General features: G+C 39.8%; 1 protein-coding gene across 1 annotated transcript in view; it reads left to right on the top strand.

The window, feature by feature from the left end:
- The first annotated feature begins 1,565 nt into the window (after positions 1-1,565).
- SCAMP5 (secretory carrier membrane protein 5) overlaps positions 1,566-27,398 on the top strand; it is a 63,183-nt gene continuing 37,350 nt past the window's right edge. The window contains exons 1-2 of the mRNA XM_072628356.1: positions 1,566-1,673; positions 4,464-4,567. The gene's annotated coding sequence lies outside the window, so the exon portion shown is untranslated. The remainder of the gene's footprint in view (positions 1,674-4,463; positions 4,568-27,398) is intronic.

Here is a 27,398-nt window from a genome sequence, read left to right as displayed (position 1 = left end):
GACACCTCTCTGAGTCCGATTAGTAAGCAGATGATCTCTGTTTGGGCTTTGAACTGGGCCAGTTTTCCTCCTCAACCTCAACTCAGTGTGTGAAAGTCTTTATCTTTGTGAGTCTTCTTGCATCTCTCCCTATAATCTCAGCCCTATCCATCTAAGCCCTACTCCTCCATAATCCTTATGCATATCTACCTTCCAGTTTGGTTGCTTCAGCTGGAATCCTCCTCAGTCTGTCACTAACAAACTCCTTGAACCTGGATGTCTTCTCTTCACATTTTTCCACTGTCTTTTGCTAATGGAAACTTGACTTCCCCAGGAAGACATTACACCCCCAGGTACTGATTCTTCAGTGCTCTTTCTCATGCCCCCCAAAACAATGAGCCAAAAGAAAGAGTAAACAGTTCTTGATCCATACCCCCACTTCCATTCTATTCCTTTGCCACCATCCTCAAGAAATTTCTCCTTCTCTGAGGTTCTATAAGGGATGTGTGGGTATGCTTTGTGCCCATGTTGGTTATATGTGTCCACTTAGGTCTGCCTAGATGTGGCTCACAGGCAGGCAAGAATACATATCTCTACCATTTCTTCTCCCCACCCTTCTCCAAGAGAGTCTTTGCTTTCTGCCAGGAGGGGAGGAAGAGGTTAGGGTCAGAGTCTAGTCACTCTGCTTTCCTCAGAGAGAGGGGGTACTAAGCTAGGATTATATCTATTTGTCCCCTTAAATAATATTGATCTGGGGGAAATAATTTTTAGGTTCAAACTCTAATCTTAATTACCATCCCTTAACAGGGAAGGAATGTCCCAAACTATATATTCAAAGCTTGACTCCATTTCCACAAAATGCCAGTTCTATAATGAACACACATAGCAAATAGGTAATAAACCCATTCATCTAAGTTGACAGCAAAAGAGAAATCAGAGAAGATGCAAACACGAGAATTTACCTTACAATACAGAACAATGCAGAATGAATGAGTTCTCCCATTGAGAGTGAGATGACTCAGCTCAACCAAGAGAAGACAGTCCCAGATTTCACCCAAAAGGAAATTACCTGAAGTCTCTAATATATGAAACTGGGGATAGGGAGATGGTTGAAGTGCTGGCACCTCTGCATGTCAGCTTCCTTCTGGAGTATTTTTTTTCCCTTCAGGGACCTGAAGAGAATCTAAAACTATGTATTTTCTCTCTAGAAGCTGGAAGCCCAAAGATCAGGATTTCTCTTCTTTCATCATCTTACTAATACCAGCCCTCATGAAGTCTTAGAGCATTGATTAATCAATCCACCAATGAGGAATGTCTGATGCAAATGATCTTTGACTCACAGGTTATTATTTATTTTTATCATCCAGTCTAAATCTTCGAAACAATCATCTACGGGTCTTCAAGTCATTTCCCTTCTTTTCTCAAGGGTTTCAGTGCATAAATCTTTATTTCCAACCCAACCTCTGATCTCATACTTGGAACTCCAATAATATCCTTGTTGACGTCCTCTCAAACACCCTCACAGTTCATTAACCAATTCAATTTTCATGACTTTGATCTTTATTCCATTTTAGCTATCTACAGTTGAATCTCACTCGTAATTGTTCTGCCTTGGAATTAGGCATCCAGTGTGAAGATCAAGAAGAGAAAAAAAAACTGAAGAGTTAGAGGAAAATTCTGACCCATGTCACAAGGTTGGTATAAGTAAGGTAGATTTTAGCGTGTGTAAGGTGGATTTTTGTTATTCTTTCTTAGAGTTTAGTTTCCCAGGATCTATGGCCATGACAATCTCTATTTCCCAGGCTCATGACTAATAAGCATCTCTACCATACTTCTCAATATTATATAATGATAAATAATATAAACATTTGTGCTTAAATTGTAAATATCCACTGCGACTGTGCAGTGAGATATAATGGTGAGATAAGGTAAACTTGTGAGGCTATTGCTGGCAATATGCCTTCTTTGACTGTTGTCCTATAAAGTAGGTAGCCATTGTTCACTGAGCAGAGAACCCTTAGGGTTGAATGATAGAAGTTACCAACCACCCCCCACCCCACCAAACTTGGGGCACCCTCTCCATGTATTCTTTCCACATACTCTGTCCTTAGAGTGGACAGAAGCACCTGTAGTGCTGAAGAACACATGTCAAAACCACACTTTGCTGAGACATGCTTCTTGGTCCTGGGAGTTCTTTTCTATTTTTGTGGAGCCCTAACCAAATTCACTTCTGTGTGTAATATATCAAATCGATGAGTTGCTCCCTTGGTCACCAGGACTTGACCCTTGCAGGATGTGATATCTCTGCTGTCTGGTTGATCTACTGTTGGGCTGAGTCAGGCAGGTCACTCCTTAGGGCTGGACTCCCAATCCTCATGGTCTCTACTGGTACTTCTGGTTGCTGAGGGGATCTCTGGTGGTTCTTTTAACTTTTCAAAGCTCAGAAAGTCATAAGCTAGTCTATTTGGCCTCTGCATACTCATTCATCTAAGATCAGGAAAAAAGAAACATAAAGGGATTTTTTTAAAAAAACAAAGATACTTTGCTGTTATGGACAAATTGAGGTTGAGTTGGGACATAGGGCCCACCGTCCCTTCACCTGTGACCCACTACAATCCTCCTCACTCAAAAGCCTCCAGTGAAGAGTGAAGCACAAAAAAGGCTGAGTGAGGGTTATATCACTCTTTGTCAACTAAACACTGAATGCACTCACTCATCATTGCTGCCTTCCGAAATCACTTGTTTCCTTCTAAGTATAATTCATATGCTACCTTTTGAGATTAGGAGAAAAGTCTTTCCTTATCATCCCACTCAAGTATTCTTAACATTTTTGTATTGAGGACCCCTTTGGCAACTTAATAAAACCTATGGAGCTCTTCTCAGAATAATGTCTTTTAATATATAAAACAAAATACATAGGATTACAAAGAAAACCAATTATGTTGACATATTGCTATCAAAATATAACAAAACAAGATGGCAGGCCCCATGTTGAGAACCTCGGCCCTATTTGTTAGTGCTTGCTCTCTCTTAAGTTGAAAAACAATGGCTTTTGTATATAACTTAAATTTATTTATCCATGTTTTTGACATTTTGAGTTATATCCTAGTGGAATGTAAGCTCCTTGAGGACAGCAGGAATCATTTCATTTTTGGCTTTGTGTCCCCAGTGTTTATTTTAGAATCTTATATTTTAGAATACAACTTGTTGTTTTGTCCTTCGTTCTCCAAGAGGACCACGATATCAGGGAGCTGATGCCATGACATGCAAATGAATTGGGTTTAAGTGAGGGAGGGCTGTGCAAAGTTACCAGCCTCACTTTCTCATATGGAGCCATCTGGGTCCAGTGGGGAGATATAGATTAGGATGATTGGAGATGATCCAGGATGCAGTAGGAGACGTTGGCCTTTTGAAGCTCAGGTCTTTAACAGATCTCAGTTTGACTGAGGTAATGCCCATTCAATGATTAAAGCTAGGTAAGAAATGAGGCAGAGAATGGCCTCTTTACTTAGTAAAAAAAAAAAAAATCTATCTGGGAGGAAACAATCCTCAGGGTTTCTATCCAAAGCAGAAACAATTGTTATTCAGGCTCTTACTAAATGTTTATTGAATCTAATTGATCCTATGATGTCCATAGAAATGATTTGGAGGTTTCACTATGATTTTTGTGATCCACTAGTGCAGAAAATTGGAAGCAGATGGTGCATGTTTTAACATCAGAAAGACCCCATACTTGAGGCACATACTCACATATCCTTATGCAAAGGTGTGTGTCAAAGGCAGAATTAAAAGAAGGTGACTTAGTGGAGTTATTGATCACCAAGACTTAGATTATACATAATTAGGGCTGACTTCATGGAGAAAATAAGTTTAGGAGAAGATAGGGAAATTAAATAGAAGAGGTATTGGTAGTTTCGTAGTAGAGGATGAAAGTTTAATGGATGGAACTGGGTCTGTATGGTCATTGGTCAGTATGTGAACCTTGGTAGTCCCAGCCATAACTACACACAATCTGATACAGCTGAGTGGGACTACTTGCAGGGGTGAGGAGGTACAGATCAGGTGCGATGGGGGGCGGGGCAGTCTTCCATTTATCATTCTGAGGTAGCAAAGACTCTAGTTAGGTGACCTAAAAGAGAGAAAGAATTGGACTCCACAGTAAAGTTTGGAAGCATCCATGGTATCTTGCGAAGTCAGGTTTCCTTTTTTCTTTCATCTACTTGGGAATATTTTCATTCTGGGCAGAGGTGGAAAGTGGTTGGCTGAACCATATGTCCAGGGAGGGGGATGTCTTTGTTCAATATAGTCCACTATCATGTCTAGAAGGGAATTCAGAAGTAGTCTGCTCAAGAACCAGCAACTCCATATGTTACCTGTGTGACCTTGGTAAAGTCATTTAACCTTGTGGGTATTTCTGTACCCACACACAAGGATGTCTATTGATTGTGTGACCCATCCTATTTGAGCTCTTCTCTTCCCTCTAGGACAGCAGCTGCTGCAGAAACCCTGGCCTTCTGAGAAGGTGTAGAAGAGGACTGTGCTTGAGAAGGATAGTTGGGATCATCATTCTGGGTCCTTTTGTCTTCAGGTACCTGTAGTTTTTCTACCCTTCCTCCCTCCCTCCCTCCCTTCCTCCCTCTCTCTCTCTCTTTCTCTTTCTCTCTCTCTCTCTCTCTCTCTCTCTCTCTCTCTCTCTCTCTCTCTCTCTCTCTCTCTCTCTCTCTCTCTCCCCCCCCCTCCCACTCTCCCTCTCCTTCTCCTCTCTCTCCTGTTTCCTTTCCCATGGCTGCCCGGTTGCATCTCTGTCTCAACTCTTGGCCAGCTCATATACATCATCCCTTCTGGGCTGTCTTTTTCTCTCAGTTTTGCTGGGAATGAAAATGTGGACTCTGAGTGCCAAAGTCATTGAATTGCCTAGCATCCCTAAGGCTTCTCCGTTCCTTGTTCTTTCCCTCCTACTCCTACTCTGCCATCCCTGGGGCTTTCCTAAGGGGTCTCCTGTTGGGGGAGTAAGTGGGTGGCAGAGGAGACAGGAGAGAGGGACTCCATTTGGTAATGATATGGCCGTTAATCTTGCGTGAAATTAAACTGTTTAACATGCAGAGAAGCTGTGTCCTGTAAGAGGGAGAGGAGGAAGCCATCTGAGACCTGAAAGGGAGTGCTGGGGGACAGGACAGGACAGAAGAGAACAGGTAGCAGGGACTTTAGTGATTGCTTATCTGGAGTTTGTCCAGGAGGGGATGGAGGACCCAGAGGGGAGAGAAGGGGCCAGAGAGAAGCCATGGGAGGGAGGAGCCCCCTCCCCCCACCCCTGCTGCCTATTCCCAAGGTGCCCATGCTATTTTCTCTTGGTGGCTGGTTCACATTCCCATGTCCTCTATCACTCATACATAGGCTGAGTAGGCAGGTTGGGGTATGAGCTACAGGGAAAAAGTCCTTTGCCCAGAAATTTCATTTATGGCTACCATTCCTTATTCATCCCATTGAATGCCCCTTTGCGAGGGGAAGCATATAGTCCCTCCCCCATACATATCAACTAGTAACCTTGTGTGATAAATTCAACCCCCAAATCACTATCACAGATTTGGAACTGGAAGGGACCTTGGAAATCATTTTATCCAAACCCCCTCATTTTCCAGATGAGAAAGTTGGGGAATAGAAAGATTAAATGACTTGACCAAGGTCATACAGGGAGCAAGTGGTAGAAATGGGATTCCAATGTGAGTCCCTTGATTCCAAACCCAGCATTCCAGCCATGGAGGAGTCCCAGTGCAAAGGAGGAGTCTGGGCATCCTGGTGGACCCTCAGTGCTTTGGGCAAGATGGAATATGGAAGGAGCCTCTGCAACGGGAGGGTAGATGCAAACTTGATTACAAATGTTGTTTGTGGCCAGGCAGGTCCATAGGAAGCAGTAGGAAAAGGATTGAGTTCTTCTAGTGGCATCCCTGAGGGTGGGGAGGGGGAACGAGCAGGGGCAGGGCAGCTACCTCAGACACAGGCTCAAATGGGGATCCAAGGTCGTTTCCTCATCTGTCAAATGAGGGGCTCACATTAAATCATCTTGCAAGTGTTCTAAGTTCTATGTTCCAAGGTCTTTTTGGTGTGGTATTGTGGAAAGAATGCTCAATTTGGAATCAGAGGAGCTGGGCTCATATCCTGACTCTACCTTTTTAATCTAAAGCAAGTCACTTCACCTAAAGTTTCCTCTGTCAAATGAAAGTGTTATATTAGATGACTTCAGAAGTCCTTTCCAAGGTTTAAATCAATACTCTTAAGGTTCTAAGTTCCCTTTAGTTTAATTTTAATTTTAGTTTTAATTTAATTATTGAATGAGCATCTACTAATTATAAGACACTGTACTAGGCACTGGGGATACGACGACAAAATCAAAACACTCTGCCTTCAAGGAGCTTACATACTACTGTGGAAAACAACATAAACATAGATCAGTAAATATAAGATAAACACAAAGTGACTATAAATGATGAGGACTATAAGGGGGGCGTAGGTGAGACCCCCACAAGGACAGGAGTACCAGGGCCAGGGTGCCTGGAAGGAATTCAAGGACTCAAGCATTACTGAGGTCAAGGTAAAGATTTATTACACTTTTCAGCCGGCAAGAGTTGTCAGGGAACCTGCAACCTTAGAGGGGTACAGGTAAAGTTCATATAGGATATTCTATAGGAAACATGTGCCAAATATGCTAACTAGGTGTTTTGGGATGGGATTAGGGAGTGGTTAAGGAGTGGTCAATTCTTAAAGAAACATGTACTTTTGGTATCTACTGCACAGGTATTTTGTCCCAAATTCATCAGGAAATAGCCCAAGGGGGACTCGGTTTTAGGCCTCAAATGTCACGAAGTCAACTAGTAGTCAAGGTTGGCTCAGAAATACCAGGTTGCTCTCATCAATGTCTCGTTAGACAAGATAAATGTAAGGGAGTATACAGATGTCTAAGTCTAGGATACATATGATTGGTCAATGAGTAGTAAATGTCATTATGACCCAGTGCACAGCCAGTTCAGTCAGTACATTGTTGGTTTAGACTAATAAGTTCTATAGGTACAGCTGGCTGCTGTAGCAGGAAGGGAGATAACAGTTGTTTTTGGGGCAGACTATGTCCTTGGGCTGGGAAGAAACTGTCTGAGATAGTATTTTCAGGTTAGGAAGAAATGTGATTTTTAAAGTGAAATATGATTTTAGAATTGGGGCCCAAGAACATGCACCCAAGTACCCCATCATAAAGTGTGACCCCTGACTCTGGGGCCTTCTCCCAGAGTGGCAGCTGCTGCTCTGGTCTCATGTGGAGCCTTGCTTCCTAATGGGGAGTGGCCTGACCCTAAAGATGTGAATTAAGCTTTTATTTTACTTTTTGGCTCATTATACCATCTAAAACAAAGTTTAGACATGGCTCATATTTAGGGTCTCCCTCAAAATGCGTTAGCAGAATCCCTTTTAGAAGAGACATTCAATATAGAAAATATAAAGGATCAAACAGGCATTTATTTCTTCCACTACAAAAGAAATGCTTAAAATATGTGTCTCCTAAGACTGCATTAATAAATCTTTTAACTATAAAACAATAAGTGCAAAAAGCAAAGATAACTTTATGTAATTACTAAATGGGTATTTCCCATTCACCTGGGATCTACAGTCTTTGAGCATGGAGCAGCAGTTTCAAGGATATACAAGTCTGACAGTTCACTAGCTGGACTGAAAGAAGATGAAGAAGAAAGGAAAAGGAGAAAAAGAAAGTTTGAATGTATTGACTTGTCTGAAGGGCTCAGTCTATGACTAGGACAAAAGCTACATTTATAGCCAGACTCAGAATTTGATTTTTCACCAAGGTTAGGAGTTGGTCTTTAGAGAAAAATTGAGGGTTATTGGGGTAGCCAGGTTTCAGGCCAGGGTTAGGGGTCAGCCTCTGGTCAGAGTTAGAAGATCAGATTAGGAATCATTTGATGGTCAGAGATGTAGGTTAATCTTTATTTAGTCTTTATTGAGTCAATCTGTGCAACCTTGGCTCATTTCTTCAGGGATCCCTGCCTTCCTTCCTCTAGTTATCACTTGCCTAGAGGGTACAGGATGGAATTGTATTATGTTTCTAAATCCCTTCTTTTTTCTATGCATTTTTTTCAATTTAAGAGGTAGAGATTCACTCCTCTCCTCCCTCCCCACAATAAAGACCCTAGTGTTTGGGGGAGGGGAAGAGTTAATCTGTGCCCAGAGTGAGGGAATCATGCATCTGGGATTAGGGACCAATCAGTAGCTATGGCTTGGTGTCACATTATGACCACAGATGGAGAAGTTAGTCTATTAGGAATCAGTCTGAGCCTAGGGTTAGAGGTCAGTCTATGTTTAAGATAGGAGACACAATCTGTGCTAAGAGTAAGGGATCCTTCTATGGATGCGATTATGGGTCAGTCTTTTTTGTTGTTGATTAGATTAATTTTTTTTTTCAGCATTCACTTTAATAAGATTTTGAGTTTGGGATTTTTTTCCCTCCTTCTCTCCTCTCCTCCCTTCTCAAGACAACATGCAATCTATTATAGGCTATACATGCCCAATCATATTAAACATATTTCCATGTTAGTCATGTTGTGAAAGAAGAATCAGAACAAAAGAAAAAAAAACATGAGAAAGGAAAAAAACAAATAAATGAAAAAGTAGTATGCTTTGTCTGCATTCAGACTCCATAGTTCTTTCTCTGGAGGTAGATAGCATTTTCCATAATGAGTCTTCTGAAATTGTCTTAGATCATCGTATTGCTGAGAAGAGCTAAGTCTATCAAAGTTGGTCATCGTACAGTGTTGCTGTTACGGTATATAATGTTCTCCTGGTTCTGCTCATTTCACTCAGCATCAGTTCATGTAAGTCTTTCCAGGTTTTCCAGAAATCTGCCTGCTCATCATTTCTTATAGCACAACAGTATTTCATTACATTCATAGACCACAACTTGTTCAGCCATTCCCCAATTGATGAGCATCTCTTCAATTTCCTGTTTTTGGCGACCACAAAAAGAGGTACTATAAATATTTTTGTACTTGTGGGTTCTTTTTCCCTTTTTTGTGATCTCTTCAGGATAGAGACCTAGTAGTGGTATTGCTAGATCAAAGGGTATGCGCAATTTTATAGCCCTTTGTGCATAGTTCCGAATTGCTCTCCAGAATGGTTAGATCAGTTCACAACTCCACCAATAATTCATTAGGTTTCCAATTTTCCCACATCTTCAACATTTTCCCTTTTTGTCATATTAGTCAATCTGATGGGTGTGAGGTGTATGGGTCAATCTTGAGTGAGTGTAAGCCTTAGTTAATGGTTATGATAAAGAGTTATTCTGTGGCCAGGATTAGAAGTTAGTTTGTGATCTACTGGGCTATCAGTTTCTGGTCAGAATTAAGGTTCAAGTTGTGGTCAGGGTTAGGGGCTATGGGGCTAATCTGTGATGAGGAAGAAAGGTCTACTTATGTCCAGAGTTAGGAAACTGGTGTCCTAGAGTTAAAGGTAAGTGTGTGGCCAGAATTAGGTATTATTTGGTAGCCATGGATAGGATCATTTTGTGGCTATGAGTAGAGGTTAGTCTGTGGATGGTATTAGGATTCAATCTGAAACTTGGGTTCAAGGTTAATCTGTGTCTGAGGTTTTGGAGGCAGTTTTCAGTGCGAGTTCAAGGTCAGTCAATGCTGAGGACTGTGGATTACTTCATGACCAGAGTTAGGGGTAAAATCAGTGATTATAGTTAAAGGTCAATCAATGATAAGAGTGAAGGGGCATGTGGTCAGTCTGTGGCCAGGACTAAAAGTCAGTAGGTGGTAGTAAGAGTTAGTGGTCAATCTGGCCTGTGCTAAAAAAGAGTTAGTGGTCAATTTATGACTGGGGCCAAGAATCCATTTATACCCATAATTAGGGGTCATTTTTGTAGCCAGGATTAGGAATCAATCTGTGGACAATTTTTTTAAAACATGGTTTTACGTGGTCACTATAGCTCTTAGTTGAAGGACATGTCAGTGGTTGGCTAGGATAGTGGTCAGTTTGTGAATAGGATTGAGGTTGGTCTGTGATCGATTTAAAGGGGTGAACTATCATCATGTTTAGAGAGCAATCTATTGTTAGAACTGGGGTCAGTCATGGGATCATAAATCTTGAACTGGGTCTTGGAGGTCATCAGATCCAACCCTTATTTTGTTGTTCAGTTGTTGCTTAGTCATTTCCTACTCTTTGTGACCCCATTTGGGGTTTTTTGGCAAAGATGCTAGAGTGGTTTGTCATTTCTTTCTCCAGCTCATTTTACAGATGAGGAAATTGAGGCAAATGGAGTTAAGTGACTTGCCCAGCGTCACACAGTTAGTAAGGATCTGAGGTCAGGTTTGAATTCAGGTCTTCCTGACTCCAGGCTTTTTACACTGTGTCACTTAGTTACCCAATCCGTATTTTACAGATAAGGAAAGGGAGGCTCAAAGAGGTATAAGTGATTGGCCAACTCTGCCATAACTAGAAATAACCAGAATCCAGGTTTGAACTAGGGTCTTTCAATTTCAAAACCCAGAACTCTGCAGTATTCTACACTGCTTCTGCTGTGCCATGTGACTGATAGGGTTCTGTCTCTAGCCAGCAGTTGAGGGCCATCTACATCAGGAATTAAGGGGCTCGGTTTGTTGCGGAGTGGATCTAGTTATCTCTGTCTGGGTCTTAGAGAAGAAGGGGGAAGCTGTGAATGACAGCTGAGGGGCTGAGCCAACCTGATTTCCAGACCAAACAGTTGCAAGCTTGAGCTCATTTCTGGGTTTAGCAATGTGGAGACAGTAGACTTTGCTGCCCCCTTGTGATTTTAGGAGAGAAAAACATGAGTTCATGCTATCTGTAGACAACTGGCAATAATAATGGAAGCCAAGATTGAAGGAGAGAAGGCAGGCCTCAGGGGTTGGAGGTGAAGAGGAGAGGAGGTTACTTATAAATTAATGAGTAAGCTGAGTTAGGCTCAATACTTGGCCCCATCCACTAAACAGAAGTGTGGTCTAGGACTGCTATGATGTTCTCTGGCTTGAACCTTCCAAATGGGCATTCCAGGGTAGCAAAGTAAGGGAGTAATGTCTTAGTCTCTTTTCCCTTTTCCTTTTTTCTCTTTTAGTACCTTCTCTGATAAAAATCTATCCCCAGCTGTGACTTCATGTTAAAACTTTCTCAGGGGCTTTAAAATTTTAATGGATTTATCACTTCCTACAAAGGGATGATTGGAAATTTTGGCATCTTTAGGGAAATTATTTGGGGACAGGTGCATTTGTGTGTGTGTATGCGTATATAGCAACCTTGGGGTATTGGGGTGCTCAGGAAAGACTAGTATGGTGTGAGGGCTGCCATGCTTTTCAGGGCTGCTCATCCACCTGATTCACCCAACTCTGACCTGTGGCTCTAAGAAGCTGCAACACAGACCCCCATAAACCATTTTGGCAGACTGATTAAATGAGGTTGAGGGTAACTGAGGAATCTCAAACCAGTCAGTCTGAGTAGCAGAGTGTTTAACCCAAGCGTGTGAAGACTTTGAAGCCCTGGAAGAAGGGGCAGATGAAAACTATTTGTTTCAACAACCATGAACACAGCTTGAAGCAGGAGCTGTTAGAGCTTGGTTAGACATCAAACATGCCAGGGTCTTTGAACTCTGATGACTTTGGAAGAGAGAGTGAAGCCAACAACGTCACACAACTCTGCCTCACTTAAATCCAATTTATGTGTGAGCTACAACACATCACCCATGCCTTTTTTTAAAACTATTTTTACCTTCCTCAAAGTTTCATGTCGATCAGCAAGTGACAAAGCAGCAATGAGGATACATAGGGAGCTGCAGTCACAATCCTGCACACAGGCATCCTAGGTCATAGGGTCATCTTCTCACTGTATTGAAACAGCAGTGGGATTCAGCAGTGCCCTGGGTATCTGAGCACACCTGCTGGTGTGAGGAAGGATCTAGAAAAGGTGCCCTAAAATAATTTGCTTCACCCAATCATGGTTTACTTACTTTGGCAGGCAGGGATCCCACTCTGTTAGTGAAACACAAAAAATAAGCACAAAAATTTTTGCAAAGATAATATATCCACACTTATGGACAACACAAAATCTAGTAGACTTGAAAGACAAATAGTTCTTGTTGCAAGAGAATTCAGAAGGGCTGAACTAATGAGAGGACATGGACAGGAATTTCATAGAATGAGAAGGCGGAGATGGGTTGCTGTCTGTACCATTGGAAGAAATATTTGCATCAGTCAGATCAAGAATTGGTTGGATGAAAAAGCAGACACTTGGACCTTTTGGGTAGTAATATCTTTTACATTCTTTTGGAAATTTCCTGTCTTTAAGATATCTTGATGAGAGGGGTGGAGCCAAGATGGCGGAGTGAAAGCAACGACTCACCTAAGCTCCTGGACAAACTCCTCTGGATATCTCTAAAAGGAGAATCTGACCAAACTTTGGAGGTGCAGAATCCAGTGGGTGACAGACTTTGACAGATTCGGAGCCCAGGTTAGACTGGAAGGTCCACGGGAAGGATCTGTTCCGCAGGGGTGACCCCCAGTGCACAGCGCAGCGCGGTCAGCGCAGCAGGGCGGAAGGGACCTGAGAAGCCCGAGAGTGGCGGGTGAAACCAGTGGAGCAGAGACAAGCCAAACCGAGCTGGTGAGAGCCGCTGAGCACCAGATATCAGCACAGCAGCCCTTGAAACCTTCAGCCTGAAGACTAAACTTCGGTAAGTCACCTACTTGAACCTCCGGGAGCCAGGATGGCGGAGTGATCAGTAAATGCTCTCTCCTCCCCCCGATGGCCATGAAAGAACCATAAAATATTTCCCCAGAAAAATCCTGGATCAGTGGGAACAGCAGAAGGGGGCAAATAGTCTCATAACACCAGAGGCTAGGAAAATAGCAAAGGGAGATTCTTCCTACTGTGGCGGAGGCGATCTGGAAGGACAGAGGACCCAGGGCAGAGAAAATTCGCACTGAGACCCAGGAAAGCCTCAGCGCCGGGAGACTAGCCCCAGGAGGGGCGGGAACATGCATTAGCATCTAGGCGTGCCCCAGCCCTCCAGGGGAAAAAGGAAGACAATAGGGAAGCTGGGATCACCATCCCCTGACCTTGCCTTTGCCTCAGGTCAGCTGAGGAGATCTCCTGTGACCAGACCACCCCTCCCACACACCTAACAAGCTAACTCCAGGGTTGATCTGGGAAACAAAAAACAAAAACCTGCTTTTAGCCTCTACACACATCAGCTCAACACAAAGTTCTGTACCTTCTGACTGAAAGAACCAGAAGATACAACACTCAGCCAACATCATGAATCGGAAAAAGCAGACGAAAAGTGAAAAAACCATAGAATCTTTCTATGGGGATAAGGACCAAAACACAAACACCAAAGAGGTCAGAGCTGAGACTGTACTTCCATCTGAAACTTCAGAAGGGACTATGAATTTCTCGCAAGCACAACTAGATTACCTGGAACAGCTGAAGAAGGAAATAAAAGAAAAACTGATCAATGATTTTAAAATTATAAAAAAAGAATTCACTGATGAGAACATCACTTTGAAAAGGAAAATTGAACAAATGGAAAAGGAAGTTCAAAAATTAACTGGAGAGAATAATTCCCTAAAAGGAAGAGTTAATCAAACGGAAAAGGAAACCCAAAACCTAATTGGGAAAATTGATCAAATGGAAAAGGAAACACAAAACCTAACTGGGAAAATTGGTTGAATGGAAAAAGAAGTACAAAAATTAAATGGAGAAAATAGCTCCTTAAAGGGAAAAATTGGTCAGATGGAAAAGGAGATGCAAAAGTTAACTGAAGAAAACAATACGATGAAGATTAGAGTTGGGCAAGTAGAAACTAATGATTCAATGAGGCAACAAGAATCAGTCAAACAAAATCTAAAGAATGAAAAGATAGAAGAAAATGTAAAATATTTAATTGGAAAAACAACTGACCTGGAAAATAGATCCAGGAGAGAAAATTTAAGAATTATTGGCCTGCCAGAAACCCATGATGAAGAAAAGAGTCTGGACAATATCTTCCAGGAAATCATCAAGGAAAACTGCCCAGAAGTACTAGACTCAGAGGGCAAAATAGTCATCGAAAGAATCCACCGTTCCCCTCCCGAAAGGGATCCCAAACTCAAAACCCCAAGAAATATCGTTGCCAAATTCCAGAGCTATCAAGTGAAGGAGAAAATACTACAAGCAGCCAGAAAGAAACAATTCAAATATCAAGGACACACAGTCAGGATCACACAGGACCTTGCAGCTTCTACATTAAAAGATCGAAAGAATTGGAACCCAATATTCCATAAGGCAAAGGAGTTGGGACTTCAACCAAGGATCAACTACCCAGCAAAGTTCAGCATAACATTTCAGGCAAGGAGAAAGTCATTCAACGAAATAAGGGATTTCCAAAGCTTCCTGACCAAAACACCAGAACTCAATAGACAATTTGATCTTCAAATGCAGGTCTCCAGAGAATCATAAAAAGGTAAACAAGGGGGAAAAAACAAAAACAAAAACTTGCTACTCAATTAGGGCAAACTGTTTACCTCCCTATAAAGGAAGATGATACCTGTTAATCTTGAGAACTGTGCAGCTATTATGATAAAAGGGATATATGTAGAGGGAACGGGTATAAAGTAAATGATGTCATGTCAAAAATATGATTTAAGTATGAGAAGGGATTGTAATAGGAGGTGTGAAAAGGAGGAAGCAGAAAATGGCAAATTACATCACAGGAAGAAGTACAAAACTATAGTAGAGGGAAGGAGGGGAGGGAGATGAACATTGTTTGAGAGGTACTCTCATCTGATTTGTTTAAAGGAGGGAACAATAATCTTAAGTAGATAATCCTAACTAGCTCTATAGGTAGTAGGAGGGGAAGGGGGAAGAAAGGGGAGGATGGCTAAAAGGGAGGGAAGAAGCAATAAGAGTAAAGGGGAGTAAAAGGGAGGGGGGCTAAAAGAAGGAGGGGAAGGCTGCAGGAGGAGGGGGAGAAAAGTGAATACTATTGAGGAGGGGAAGGGAGACAGGAGAGCTAAAAGCACAAATGGTGGGAAAGAGGATGGAGGGAAATACACAGATTGTAATCATAACTGTGAATGTGAATAGAATGAACTCTCCCGTAAAATGGAGACGGATAGCAGAATGGATTAAAAGCCATAATCCAACAATATGCTGCTTACAAGAAACACATTTGAAATGGGGGGATACACATAGGATAAAGGTCAAAGGATGGAGCAGAATATATTGTGCTTCAGCTCATGTAAGAAAGGCAGGAGTAGCAATCCTAATCTCAGACAAAGCAAAAGCAGAAATAGATCTAATCAAAAGGGATAAGGATGGAAACTATATCCTGCTAAAAGGCACCATAGACAATGAAGCAATATCATTACTAAACATGTACGCTCCAAGTGGTATAGCATCCAAATTCTTAGAGGAGAGGTTGGGGGAGTTGAAGGAAGAAATTGATAGCAAAACTACACTAGTGGGGGACCTCAACCTCCCCCTCTCTGAACTCGATAAATCTAACCTCAAAATAAACAAGAAAGAGGTTAAGGAGGTAAATAAAACTCTGGATAAGGTAGATATGATAGATCTTTGGAGAAAATTAAATGGGAATAGAAAGGAATATACCTTTTTCTCAGTGGTACATGGAACATTTACAAAAATTGACCATGTACTAGGACATAAAAATCTCACAATCCAGTGCAGAAAGGTAGAGATAATCAATGCATCCTTTTCAGATCATAATGCATTAAAAATTACATGTAATAACAGGCCATGGAAAGAGAAACCAAAAATCAATTGGAAACTAAATAATCTAATTCTAAAGAAGGGTTGGGTTAAAGAAGAAATCATAGAAACAATCAACAATTTCATTCAAGAGAATGACAATAGTGAGACAACATACCAAATCTTATGGGATACTGCAAAAGCAGTTATTAGGGGAAGTTTTATATCTTTGAATGCTTACATAAATAAAATAGAGAAAGAGGAGATCAATGACTTAGGCTTGCAGTTGAAAAAGCTAGAAAAAGAACAAATTGAAAATCCCCAAGTAAATACCAAATTAGAAATACTGAAAACCAAAGGAGAGATTAATAAAATTGAAATTAAGAAAACTATTGAATTAATAAATAAAACCAATAGTTGGTTTTATGAAAAAAACTAATAAAACTGATAAACCTTTGGTCAATCTGATTTAAAAAAAGAAAGAAGAAAATCAAATTACTAATATTAAAAATGAAAGGGGTGAACTCACCTCCAATGAGGAGGAAATTAAAACAATAATTAGAAACTACTTTGCCCAACTTTATGCCCACAAATTCGATAATCTAAACGAGATGGATGAATATTTTAAAAAATACAAATTGCCCAGATTAACAGAAGAGGAAGTTGAATACTTAAACAACCCCATCTCAGGAAAAGAAATTGAACAAGCCATCAATGAACTCCCTAGGAAAAAATCTCCAGGGCCAGATGGATTCACAAGTGAATTCTATCAAACATTTAAAGAACAGTTAATTCCAATACTATATCGACTATTTTTGAAAATTGGGGAAGAAGGAGTCCTCCCAAATTCTTTCTATGATACAAATATGGTTTTGATATTCAAACCAGGAAGAGACAAAACAGAGAAAGAAAATTATAGACCAATTTCCCTAATGAATATAGATGCAAAAATTTTAAATAAGATTTTAGCAAAACGAATACAGCATCTTATCACGAGATTAATACATTATGATCAGGTAGGATTCATACCAGGATTACAGGGCTGGTTCAATATTAGGAAAACTATTAGCATTATCGATCACATCAACAACAAAGCTAACAAAAACCACATGATTATCTCAATAGATGCAGAAAAAGCTTTTGACAAAATATAACACCCATTCCTACTAAAAACACTGGAGAACGTAGGAATAAAGGGAACTTTCCATAAAATAATAAGCAGTATCTATCTAAAACCTTCAGCAAGCATTATATGCAATGGGGATAAGCTAGATGCATTCCCAATAAGATCAGGGGTGAAACAAGGATGTCCATTATCACCATTATTATTCAATATGGTACTAGAAATGTTAGCTGTAGCAATTAGACAAGATAAAGATATCCAAGGAATTAAAATAGCCAAAGAAGAAACTAAGTTATCACTCTTTGCAGATGATATGATGATTTACCTAGAGAATCCCAGAAATTCAAGTAAAAAATTACTTGAAATAATAAACAACTTTGGCAAAGTTGCAGGTTACAAAATAAACCCACACAAATCTTCTGCGCTCCTATATATTAGCAACAAAATCCAACAGCAAGAGATAGAAAGAGAAATCCCATTTAAAGCTAGGGTAGACAGTATAAAATACTTAGGAGTCTACCTGCCAAAACAAACCCAGGGATTATATGAACACAATTACAAGACACTTTTTGCACAAATAAAGTCAGATTTAAGTAAGTGGAAAAACATTAGTTGCTCATGGGTAGGTCGTGCTAATGTAATAAAAATGACAATTCTACCTAAATTAATATACTTATTTAATGCCATACCAATTAAACTATTAGACAATTATTTTCTAGAGCTGGATAAAATAATATCAAAATTCATTTGGAAAAACAAAAGGTCCAGAATATCAAAGGGACTAATGAAAAGAAATGCTTGGGAAGGTGGCTTAGCGCTACCAGACCTCAAACTGTACTATAAAGCAGCAATTATCAAAACCACTTGGTATTGGCTAAGAAACAGAGAGGTAGACAAGTGGAATAGACTTGGCACTCAAGATGCAGTAGGCAAGGAATATAGCAACCTTCTGTTTGATAAACCCAAGGACCCCAGCTTCTGGGATAAGAACTCACTGTTTGACAAAAATTGCTGGGAAAACTGGATAACAGTGTGGCGGAAATTAGGCATAGACCCATACCTGACACCGTACACAAGAATAAAGTCCAAATGGGTACATGATTTAGGTATAAAGATTAATACCATGAATAAACTGGAGAAGCAAGGAATAGTGTATTTATCAGATCTATGGAGAAGAGAAGAATTTTTTACTAAAGGAGAGATAGAAAGCATTATGAAATGCAAAATGGATAACTTTGATTACATTAAACTGAGAAGTTTTTGCACAACCAAACCCAATGCAACCAAAATCCGGAGGGATGTAGTAAATTGGGAAAGAATTTTTACAGCTAAGCTCGGGGATAAAGGCCTCATTTCTAGAATATATAGAGAACTGACTCAAATGTATAATCATACAAGTCATTCCCCAATTGATAAATGGTCAAAGGATATGAACAAGCAATTTTCAGAGGAAGAAATTAAAGCTATCTATAATCATATGAAAAAATGCTCTAAATCACTATTGATTAGAGAGATGCAAATCAAAACAACTCTGAGGTACCACATCACACCTATAAGATTGGCAAACATGACAGAACAAGAAAATGATAAATGCTGGAGAGGATGTGGGAGAGTTGGAACACTAATTCATTGTTGGTGGAGCTGCGAGCGCATCCAACCATTCTGGAGAGCAATTTGGAACTATGCCCAAAGGGCTACAAAAATGTGCATACCCTTTGACCCAGCAATATCGCTACTAGGACTATATCCCCAAGAGATCATAAAAATGGGAAAGGGTCCCACATGTACAAAAATATTTATAGCAGCACTCTATGTAGTTGCCAAAAACTGGAAGTCAAGGGGATGTCCATCAATTGGGGAATGGCTGAATAAATTATGGTATATGAATGTAATGGAGTACTATTGTGCCATAAGAAATGATGAACAAGAAGACTTCAGAGAGGCCTGGAAGGACTTATATGACCTGATGCTGAGTGAAAGGAGCAGAACCAGGAGAACTTTGTGCACAGCAACGACCACAGTGTGTGAGAGTTTTTTCTGGTAGACTTGGAATTTTGTAATAATGCAAGAACTTCTTATAAAAAAAAAAAATCCCAATGGTGGTTCTCAAGGCAAAATGCCTTCCACACTCAGAGAAAGAAATATGGAAGTCATTCGCAAAATGTAGCAGATCATGTTTGTGTACGTGTATGTGTTTGTGTATCATGTTTTGATTTGTTATATGATTTCTTTCATTTATTTTGGTCTGACTACATAGCATGACTATAGTGAAAATATACTCAATAGGAAAGTATATGTAGAACCTATACAGAATTGTATGCAGTCGTGGGGAGGGAGGGGGGTAGTGGGGGGTAGGTGTGGCGGGGATAAAATCTCAATTGTATGGCAGTGATTGCTAAACATTAAAAAATAATTAAAAAAAAAAAACAAAAAACCAAAAAAAAAAAACCGAAAGAGTTGGCCACGAGTGAAAAACAACCAAGGAACAATAAAAAGAGAGACTACAGAGGAAAGAGGCTTAACTGAAATGGGTTGTATGTATGTAGAGAAGTGTCATAATATACAACTTTGGGATGGTCTTTTGGTGACTCTAGGTGAAGCAGTTTGCTTAGAAGCAAGAAGGAAATCTGACTAGCCCAGGAAAATATCCCAATAAAGTACCAGGAAGCAGTGGGGGAGATGGAAAGGGCATCAGCTTGGGAGTGTGAAAACCAAGGGGTTGTGCAGTGAGAGGAAGCTCAGTGTGAGGTAAATCTGCCTGAAATGGGGGTCTCTGGAAGGTGGGCTGGGGTGGTTCAAGGGGCAGCAGGTTCTCCATCACCAGTGAGCCCTGGGCAGGCATGTGGGAGCCGTGATTCTCAGGCAGGCGTGGCTTGGACCCAAGGCTTCTGAAACACCTTTCATCTCAAGGATGCTGCTATTCTAAGCTCACATTACAATTACTTATGAGTCTATGTTACCTTCCAAAATCCATGAAATAAGTACTAGAAAAAAATGGAAAAAAAAAAAGATATCTTGATGAACCAATCCTTGAGTCTTTAAAAAATAAATTGCCTTTAATGTAATCAACAATGAATTTCTCATCTGTAAAATAAGTGACTAGAATGGATAATCTCTAGGGTCTTTTCTCTCTTTCGAATTCAGACCCAAATTTGTGCAGTTCAATCATTCCAAATTCATTTTTAATTGTCATTTCTACCTCTTTTAACACACTGAGTACTGAAGTGGTTGAAACCAAATATTAAGGTTCCACTATCATGTATGATAGAGAGAAGTGATTACCATAGAAATTCCATTTCATGCCTATTTGCTGTTTTCCTTTTAGTTTCTTCTACAAATGCCTTCAGGTGACATGACAGCCAAGCTATCTGAGGGTCCATTTTTCCTTCAACTCCTTTTTGTTGTTTGTGAAATGAATCTACTCACAAACTTCCATTATCCTCCTCTATAATGTATAAATGAGCTTGTAAGACCATTTCCTTTGTCTGCTATGTCTGCTGTCTTGGCAAATGGATCGAGTGTTTGCTGTCCTAGGGTTTTGTTTTTTTTTCTGGGCTCTCTTGGTTGTTTTGGTAACTTTCATATCATCCAAACATCTCTTAGAAATAGTGATAACCAAAGTCAATGTCATTACATTTATTTATTTCCTATTTTAGAGTTAATATTTTGTTTAATTGGGTTGGTTTGGAATTGTCATTCTGAGTAGCATCATGGATATTCTGTAAATGATTCTGACCTGTTCTATCCATGGTAGACTGAAGACTCTTTGATTGGCTACAGTTGTGAAATTGGGGTACCTTCAAAAGGCCTTATTATTAAGCTTTGGATTCTCTATTGATTTTGACTTTTTCTCTCTTGGTTGGATCTCCAAGAGTTGGCTCTCCACTTTTGGGTTGACTCCTTCATTGATGGCATCTGGTGAGAGACGATGCTGTAAGGGGAAAGGTCTTCTCTCTTTCCCTTCTGAGGTTGACATGTGACCAGGGTTGTTTAGGTAAATATTTAATACCTAATTCTCTAAAAAAAGTATCCACGACAGATTTTAAAATTTAATCTTCATTCTTATGTTTTCTCCATCACTTTCTTAAGTCTAGGCAATCAATAAAATAAGAAATTAAGCCCTGATTTGTAGAGTTTGCCCATTTCTGAAATATAAATGCTTACTCTGAAGATTTAACAATAGGAGCTTGAGCTGGTTCCAGCACACTAATGTACAGAAGATAGTGTGCCCCCAAAATAGCAGGGGGATAGGTTTGTACTTTTGTTTCCACCATATCTTTGAAGAAAATAACCTTTTGTCAAAGCTAGTTGAAGCTAATTGGTTAAATGAAAATAGGATGCTAGTCACTGGTGACTAATGGGGAACTTACCTTGAATGGATGTTGAGCTGATAGCATTAGAGCACTCAGGGGAACCCTTTAGGCCCTAATGGGGATATGTGGCACCCTGATTGGCATAATGAGCCCAGAATATACCTACTACACTCAGTATTGCAGAAATAGAAAAGTTAGCTAAGACTTCATACTTGACTTTATGAAACTGACAGCAGAGAAAGGGGGATAGGCCATAAATATGGATTACTATAATATAGAATATTGCATGATTAAGTGCGTTAAAGAGGACCAAGATAAATTACTATATGAAGTAAAGGGAGGAAAAGATCTCTATAGGTAGGAACATTATGATTATCTTTAAATATCCCAAAAGGTGATCATAGGGATGAAGTATTTGACATGTTCCATGTGGCTGCAGAGGATAGAACAAGCACCATGGAGAAGAAGGTACTGAGGAGTAGATTTTGACTCAACAAAGATGTGGTTTTGGCATGCACCAAACCCATCACATAGGAAATGATGTTCTAACAATTGAAGCAGTCCATACATAAACTGCTTTGGGAAGTAGTGAACTTTCCATTGCTTAAAGCAGTCAAATAGAAGCGGGATGACTACATATCAGAGATTACTGTAGTGGATGGAGGGTTGGGCCAGGATCTCAGGTTCCTTTTAACTGCAATAATCTTGAGTTTTGATTTTTTTTCCAAATTATTTTTTTAAAAAGGCATTTGGGGTTAAGTTTCTTGCCACACAACTTGAAAGTGTCTGAAGTGAAATCTGAACTCAGGTCCTCCTGACTCCAAGGCCAGTACTCCATCCACTTCACCACCAGATTGCCCCACCAAATTAAATTTTTAGAAAGGCATTCAATGCTCTTGTCTTACACCTGCTCACACATATTCTCAAACTCAGTCTTCTTGTCCCTTCCTTCTCCCTGGCCACTTTTTCTTCTTGTCAGAGATAACTGGGCACTCAGAACTGTGCCAGTCAGATATCTCACATCTCCTGGGGTTTAGTCCCCAACTGCCAGGATTGTGTTGTAGGGACTATTGGCATGGAATATTGTATTTTGGGATACCATGATGTAAGCTGGAAAGTGAGCAGAAAAGAGTGATTGGAATAATGAATGCCACATGATGATTGGATGAATAAACTAGAGAAGAGAACACTGGTGAATTGGGAAGCGATGGTGGAATACAGTAATTATGGAAAAGGTATTTGAACAAAATTATTCTGCTTGGTCCTGAAGGTCAAAACTATAGGAAATAGGTACAAGTTACAAAGAGACAGATTTCATTCAATTCAAAGTCATTTTTATGAAGTGGAGCTATTCCAAAGTAGATTGAGTTTCCTTAGAGATGTAACAAGTTACCCATCAGTGGAAATCTTTCAACTCTGAAATTCTGGGATTCTCACTTGGAACGCAGGACACCTCAATTTTACAGGTTGGATACAGGCTTGATACAGTCACCTGTGTTCTGGCTTAGTTCTTAATCATCCTCGTACCCTGTAAATGGAAGTTCTCTAGAAGACATCCAGGGATCCATATCTATGTTTAAATAGTCCAGACACCTACTTCTAAACCCATCTTCTCACAAGCAGTGAGTGACTCACATTCCTTCAGCTCGAACAGGGTGTTTTTCACTGACTCCTCACCTTCTCTGCTCCCACACATTCCCTGTCCTCTACACACTCAAATTCCTCCTTTAATACACTTTATAACTAACACTCAGAGGCCAGCTTCCAACTACTCTATCTACTCTGCTGTCAGGAGAATGTTGGACAGCTGTCTTATAGCCTGAAGGGTAATTAATCACTGCTTTCGGTAACTGCTTGCCCTCTTTTCAGGGAACAGCTGCCTTTTATTTTTTTTTTTAAAGCCTAGTGTCCCCAGAATATAATTGTTCTAAAAAATTGCTCTCACTTGGGGTACAAAGGTGTTTTTAATATGACGTAAGCTCTACATACCATCACAGATTCTCATTGTTGGAAGGGAGCTAAGGGGCCATCTTGATATCTGAAAAAGAATCCCTTTACACCTTCCTCAATGTGTAATTAACCAGCCTTTTCTCAAAGAATGTCAGGGCTAGAGTCAATTAAATATTTAATTAAAATAATCAATAACTTTGGAAAAATTGCAGGATATAGAATAAATCAACACAAATTATTAGCATTTCTGTATGTTTCCAATAGAACCCCAAGGGAAGAGAAAGACAAATTCCATTAAAAATATAGAATATTTAAAACATTTGGGAGTTTACCTACCAACATACACACACACACACACACAGAGGAAGTATCTGAGTAAAACTGCAAAATATCCTTTACTGAAATAAAAACAGATCTCTACAATTAGAGAAATATTAATCGCTCATAGGCAGGTAAAACCAACATGACAAAAATGACAACACCCCCTAAATCAATCTACTCATTCAATGCCATACCAAACAAACTACAAAAAGATTTCTCAAACTAGAAAAAATAATGAAATTCATCTGAAGAAACAAAAGGTCAAGAATCTTATAAAACATAAAAAAAATGGAAATTAAGGTAGCCTGCGGTGCCAGTAGTCAAATTACAATACAAAGTAGCCTTGGTCAATATGATTTGCAACTGGTTTAGAAACCAGAGAGACTGACCAGTGAAATAAATTAGGTATATAACACAGAAGTAAACAAATTTAGTAGAGGCAGTTAGCTGGTAATGTAGCAGATGAAACGCTGGACTTGGAACTAGTAAGGTCTGAAGTCAAATCCTGCCTCAGTCACAGTCTGACCTCAGACATTCATGAGCTGTATAACTCTGGGCAAACTTCATAACCTTTGTGTGTCTCAGTTTTCTCATTTGCAAAATGGGGATAATCATAGCACCTACCACCCAGAATGGTTTTGAGCATGAAAAGAGATGATATTTATAAAACATTTTACAAACCTTAGAGGGACGTATGTATATTAGTTAGCTAGAGGTAGTGACAGGAGCAATCAGGTGTTTCCAAAGCTTAAAGACCGTAGATGCTGGAGCAAGAGCTCATCATTTGAAAAAACTGCTGAGAAAACTTGAAATCAGTCTGGAAGAAATTAGGTTTAGGCTATCACCTCCTATTACATACCAAGGCAAGCTCCAACTGGGTACAGGCCTTCGCTGTAAAGCATCACATCATAAATAAAGTAGAGGAGCAAGGAAGAAATCACCATTTAGATCTGTAGATAGGGGAAGAGTTCATGACCAAACAAGAGATAGAAAGGATTACAAAAGTTAAAATGGACAATTCTGATAAACAAAAAGTTTTGTACAAACAAAACCAATGAAGCTAAACTAGGAGGGGAAACAGTTAACTGGGAAAAATTCTTTGCAACAAGCTTCACAGATAAAATTCTCATTTCTAAAATATATTGGGATTTCAAAAATCTTAGCTCAGTTTTAAGTTATTAAAATTTAATTAACTGATTCAAATTTGTAAGACTAAGAACTATTCCCTGATAAATGGTCAAAGAATATGAACAAGTACTTTTCAAAAGAAGAAATACAAGCTCTCAACAGCCATGTGAAACATGCTCCAAATCTCTAAAGAAATGTAAATTAAAGAGACTCTAAGGTTTTATCTCATAGGAATAAGATTAGAAAAGGTGGCAAAGAAGTTGGATGATACATGTTGGAGGAGCTGCAAGAAAACAGTTATCGAAGCATATCTGTTATGAAGCTGTTATTGGTCCAGAAATTCTGGAAAACCATTTGGATGCCCCCAAAGTTACCAAGTTGTGCCTTTCCTTTGACGTTTGGTACTGTTACTAGGTCTATATCCTAAAGAGATTCAAAAAAAGAGAAGAACCCACATTATTAAAATATTTATAGCAGTTCTTTTGTTGTGACAAATAGCTGGAAACTGAGTGCCTATCAATTGAAGGATGGCCGAACTAATTGTGGAATATAAATGTATTGTAATATTATTTTGCTGTAAGAAATGATAAAAAGGATGGTTTTGGAGGGTAACAGGAGATAGACACATATGCAAGATACCTCTGACAGCTACTAGTCATGTGGAAAAGGCTGGGGAGCTTGCTACCAGGAGAGTTATGAGACATAATACAAGACATTCATTAAATGTTTTCATTTTGTTAACCAAATGGTTAGGAGAAGCCTTTTTGATAATAGCCAGAACTGGAGGGTATCTTCAAAATTCACAGGCAACCAGAGCTTTGTTCATTCTCTTTGGCTGTTGTTTCTTGATTTTACTGATGACATCCAGTGAAAGCTAAAGCTGTAAATGGACAGACCTTGACTTCTCCTCACTGAGGTCAACTTGTGGCCTTGTGAAACATGCCTTGATCCTTTGTTTCTGCATTTTTTTTCCATTTTAGGTGAAGAGATTTAATACTCAGACCTTCTAAGATTTGCAAGGTCAGGAGAGTGAATCTCTGAGTATCCTACCATCTCATGATTCTAGCCAGGTTAGCTTAAATGCCCCAAGGAGCAAGGAATGACCTTTGGGATCCTGCCCAGTGGTAGCTGAGAGGAGGACTTAGTTACCAGTCATGCTGCATCTACATATCACTGATGTATGTCAATTTTGAGCCTACTCTCCCTAGAACCCAAGATGGTATAGGGGAGATCATACACTTGAGGTATTGCAGGGAGATGTTTGTATTTTAGTTATTACTATATCTTCACACTAAGCATCCCATTCTAAAAGTTAATTGATGTTAAGTGATTAAATGGAACTGAAATGCTAGGCACTGGAACTTAATAATGTGTGTGGCAGAAACTAAATTGATAGAGTTTCAACTTGATGGAATTAGAGGAGAGATACCCTGAACCTCACAGGATACCTCTAGAACCCTGAAGGACAGGTGAAGCAACCTGTCTCTGTGATAGTGCTCCCACATTCACTACAAAAGAAACCTGAAAATACTTGTATAAAGTGATGCAGAGGCAGAACCAGGAGATCAATTTATATAATAAAAACAATGTTATAAAGAGAAACAATTTTGAAAGACTTAAGGACTCTAAGAAATGTAGTGACTACCATGATTCCAGAGGACCAGTGATGACATCTGTTGTCCACTTCCTGACAGAAAAGTGAAGGTATTAAGATGAGACATATATAATAAAAATAATGCCAATTATAGTTAGCATTTAGATAGTACTTACTATGTTCCCTGCTCCTGGATCATTGTCTTGCTGTGGCAGAGGGGCTTGCATAGCTCAATGAAACTATGAGGGTTATGTAAGATGAACAGGTCAGAGTGAAGAGATCTGTCAAAAGGTCATCCATTGGAGAATGAAATGGCAAACCACTCTAATATTTTTGCCAAGAAAGCCCATGGAGAGTATTAAAATGATAAAATATATGACACCAAAAAATGGGCCATTCACATTGGAAGACGTTCAATATGTTACTGAGGAAGAGCAGAGGACCAGTACAAGTAGCGCCTGTACTAATGAAGTATCTGGGCCAGAGTTGAAAGGAAGCTCAGCTTTGGATGTGTCTAGTGATAAAAGGAAGTCTGATGCTGTAAAGATCAATATTGCATGGGAGTCTGGAATTCAGAAAAAGCAATAGCAGCTGGAAGATTGACAAAGGTCAAATGAAGGAGCTGGCACTTATGTTGAGCTTTGGAGGAAATGGGGGAGACTAAGAGCTGTAGGTGAGGAGAGGGCAAACTTCAGGCATGGACTGGAGAAAGAAGAGAGTTGAGGCAGGGACTAATTAGGAGGCAGTAGTCCAGGTGAGAGGTGGTGAAAGCCTGAACAAGCTTGGTTACCATGTGAGTTGAGAAGGGGTCGTATCCTTAAAAATTCTGAAATTGTCACAGAACCACAGAACCAAAAACTAGAGAGTTGGAAGGGAACTCAGTAGCCATAGGGTTCAACCCACTGTTGGATCAGTTACTTCCCTTCAAATCTACCTGAATGTGTCAATGGAATCATGCCTCTTTACCTCTTCAGAATTCTAGTTTTATATTTTTCCCATCTTTTTTTTGTTGACTTCCCTTTCAGAATACTATGCCATTGGATCCTATCTTTCTTTTCTCTGAAGCTTGAAATGTTCTCTCTCCAAATCTAGGGTACATCAGACTAGGGCTAAATTTCCTCTATCCTGAACTCTGTAATTGAAGGCTCACTTGATAACTAGGCACTCAATAAGTATATTGAATAAGTGATTGACATTTACATAGTACTTTGAGGTATATGAGGTGTTCATGGAGGAC

The sequence above is a fragment of the Notamacropus eugenii genome, chromosome 1, assembly GCF_028372415.1.
Source record: "Notamacropus eugenii isolate mMacEug1 chromosome 1, mMacEug1.pri_v2, whole genome shotgun sequence".
Lineage (NCBI taxonomy): Eukaryota > Metazoa > Chordata > Mammalia > Diprotodontia > Macropodidae > Notamacropus > Notamacropus eugenii.
This window is presented reverse-complemented; position numbering and strand designations above follow the sequence as displayed.